Raw genomic sequence first — 3,770 nt, forward strand, 5'->3', positions numbered from 1 at the left:
AACCATAGCTCCAGGGGCCTAACCCCTGGGGACCCCCACCCCAGCTCCAAGGGCCCAACCCCTGGGGGCCCCAACACCAGCTACAGGGACCCAACCCCTTAGCGCCCGAACCATAGCTCCAGGGGCCTAACCCCTGGGGGCCCCAACCCCAGCTCCAAGGGCCGAACCCGTGGAGGCTCCAACCCCAGCTCCAGGGGCCCAAACCCTGGGGGCCACAACACCAGCTCCAGGGACCCAACCCCTGAGCGCCCGAACCATAGCTCCAGAAGACCAACCCCTGAGAGTCCGAACCATAGCTCCAGGGGCTTAACCACTGGGAAACCAACCCCTGCTCCAGAGGCCCAACACCTGGGGGCCCCAACCCCAGCTCCAGAGGCCCTACTCCTGGAGGCCCCAACACCAGCTAAAGGGGCCCAACCCCTGAGCGCCCGAACCATAGCTCCAGGGGCATAACCCCTGGGGGTCCCAACACCAGCTCCAGGGGCCCAACCCCTGACCGACCGAACAATACCTCCAGGGGCCTAACCCCTGGGGGCCCCCACCCCAGCTCCAAGGGCCCAACCCCTGAGCGCCCGAACCATAGCTCCACGGGCCTAACCCATGGGGGCCCCAACCCCAGCTCCAGGGGCCCAACCCCTGACCGACCGAACAATACCTCCAGGGGCCTAACCCCTGGGGGCCCGCACCCCAGCTCCAAGGGCCCAACCCCTGAGCGCCCGAACCATAGCTCCAGGGGCCTAACCCATGGGGGCCCCAACCCCAGCTCCAGGGCCCCAACCCCTGAGCGTCCGAATCATAGCTCCACGGGCCTAACCCCCGGGAGCCCCAACCCGAGCTTCAGGGTCCCAACCCCTGGGGCCCTCGACCCCAGCTTCAGGTGCCCAACCCCTGAGCGCCCGAACCATAGCTCCAGGGGCCTAACCCCCAGGGGCCCCAACCCCAGCTCCAAGGGCCCAACCCATGACCCCCGAACCATAGCTCCAGGGGCCTAATCCCTGGGGGCCCCAACACCAGCTCCAGGGGCCGAACCCCTGGGGGCCCCAACACCAGCTCCAGGGGCCCAACCTCTCAGCGCCCGAACCGTAGGTCCAGGGACCCAACCCCTGAGCGCCCCAACCATAGGTCCTGGGGCCTAACCCCTGGGGGCCCCAACACCAGCTCCAGTAGCCCAACCCCTGAGCGCCCCAACAATAGCTCCAGGTGCCCAACCCCTGAGCGCCCCAACCATAGCTCCTGGGCAAAACCCCTGGGGCCCCAACACCAGCTCCAGGGGCCCAACCCCTGAGCGCCCGAACGATACCTCCAGTGGCCTAACCCCTGGGGGCCCCAACACCAGATCCAGGGGCCCAACCCCTGAGCGCCCGAACCATAGCTCCAGGGTCCTAACCCCTGGGGGCCCCCAACCCACCGCCAAGGGCCCAAATCCTGACCGCCCGAATCATAGCTCCAGAGGCCTAACCCCTGGGGGCACGAACCCCAGCTCCAGGGTCCGAACCCCTGGGAGCCCCAACACCAGCTCCAGACGCCCAACCGCTGAGCGCCCGAACCATAGCACCAGGGGCCTAACCCCCGGGGGCCCCATCCCCAGCTCCAGGGGCCTAACCCCTGGGGCCCCCACCCCACGTCCAAGGGCGCAACCCCTGAGCGCCCGAACCATAGCTCCAGGGGCCTAACCCCTGGGGTCCCCAACACCAGCTCCAGGGGCCTCACCCCTGGGGGCCCCTGCACCAGCACCAGGGGCCCAAACCCTGGGGACCCCAACACCAGCTCCAGTGGCCCAACTCATGGGGGCCCCAACACCAGCTACAAGGGTCCAACCCCTGAGAGTCCGAACCATAGCTCCAGGTGCCAAACACCCGGGGGCCTCAACCCCAGCTCCACGGGCCCAACCCCTGGGGGCCCCAACTCCAGCTCCAGGGGCCAAACCCCTGACTGCCCGAACCATAGCTCCAGGGGCCTAACCCCTGGGGCTCCAACACCAGCTCCAGGGGCCCAACCCCTGAGGGACCCAACACCGGCTCCAGGAGCCCAACCCCTGAGCGCCCGAACCATAGCTCCAGGGGCCTAACCCCTGGGGGCCACCACCCCACCTGCAAGGGCCCAACCCCTGAGTGCCCGAACCATAGCTCCAGGGGCCTAACAGCTGGGGGTCCCAACCCCAGCTCCAGGGGCCCAACCCCTGGGGGCCCCCACACCAGCTCCAGGGGCCCAACCCCTGAGCGCTCGAACCATAACTCCAGAGGCCTAACCCTTGGGGACCCAACACCAGGTCCAGGGGCCCAACCCCTGAGCGCCCGAACCATAGCTCTAGGGGCCTAACCCCCAGGGCACCAGCCCCAGCTCCAGGGGCCCAAACATGGGGGCCCCAACACCAGCTCCAGGGGCCCAAACCCTGAGCGACAGAGCCATAGCTCCAGGGGCCTCACCTCTGGGGGCCCCTACACCTGCTCCATGGGCCCAACCCCTGCGGGCCCCAACACCAGCTCCAGTGGCTCAACCCCTGGGGGCCCCAACACCAGCTCCAGAGGCCGAACCCCTTAGCGCCCTAAGCATAACTTCAAGGGCCTAACCTCTGGGCTCCCCAATCCCAACTCCAAGGGTCCAAACTCTGAGCGCCCAAACCATAGCTCCAGGGGTCTAACTCCCGGGGGTTCCAACCCCAGCTCCAGGGGCCCAACCCCTGGGGGCCCCAACACCAGCTCCAGGGGCCCAACCCCTGAGAGCCCGAATCATAGCTCCAGGGGCCTTACCCCTGGGGGCACGAACACCAGCTCCATAGACCAAACCCCTGAGCGCCCGAAAAATATCTCCAGGGGCCTCACCCTTGGGGGCCCCAACACCAGCTCCAAGGCCCAAACCCCGGAGCGCCCGAACCATAGCTCCAGGGGCCTAACCCCGGAGGGCCCCCACCCCAGCTCCAAGGGCCCAACTCCTGAGCGTCCGAACCATAGCTCCAGGGGCCTAACCCCTGGGGGCCCCAACCCCAGCTCCAGGGGCCCAACTCCTGGGGGTCCCAACACCAGCTCCAGGGGCCCAACCCCTGAACGCCCGAACCATAGCTCCAGCGGCCTTACCTACGGGGGCCCCAAAGCAAGCTCCAGGGTCCCAACCCCTGGAGGCCCCAACACCAGCTCCAGTTGCCCAACTCCTGTGCGCTCCAACCATAACTCCAGGGGCCTAACCGCCGGGGGCTCCAACCCCAGCTCTAGGGGCCCAACCCCTGGGGGCCCCAACACGAGCTCCAGGAGCCCAACCCCTGGGGGCCCCAATACAAGCTCCAGGGGCCCAACCCCAGAGCGCCCAAACAATAGCTCCAGGGGCCTCACAACTAGGGACCCCAAAACCAGCTCCGGGGACTCAGCCCCTGCGGCCCCAACACCAGCTCCAGGGGTACAACCCCTGGGGGCCCCAACACCAGCTCCTGGAGGCGAACCCCTGGGGGCCCGAACACCAGCTCCAGGGGCCCAACCCCTGAGAGCCAGAACCATAGCTCCAGGGGCCTCACCCTTGGGCTCCCAAAACCCAGCTCCAAGGATCCAACCCCTGAGCGCCCGAACCATAGCTCCAGAGGCCTCACCCCTGGGGGCCCCAACACCAGCTCCAGGGGCCCAACCCCTGAGCGCCCGAACCATACCTACAGGGGCCTAACTCCTGGGGGCCCCAACCCCAGCTACAGGGGCCAAACCCCTGGGGGCCCCAACACCAGCTCCAGGAGCCTAACCCCTGGGGGCCCCAACACTAGCTCCAGGGGCCCAACCCTAGAGCTTCCG

The sequence above is a fragment of the Gopherus flavomarginatus genome, unplaced genomic scaffold (assembly GCF_025201925.1).
Source record: "Gopherus flavomarginatus isolate rGopFla2 unplaced genomic scaffold, rGopFla2.mat.asm mat_scaffold_91_arrow_ctg1, whole genome shotgun sequence".
Classification (NCBI taxonomy): domain Eukaryota; kingdom Metazoa; phylum Chordata; order Testudines; family Testudinidae; genus Gopherus; species Gopherus flavomarginatus.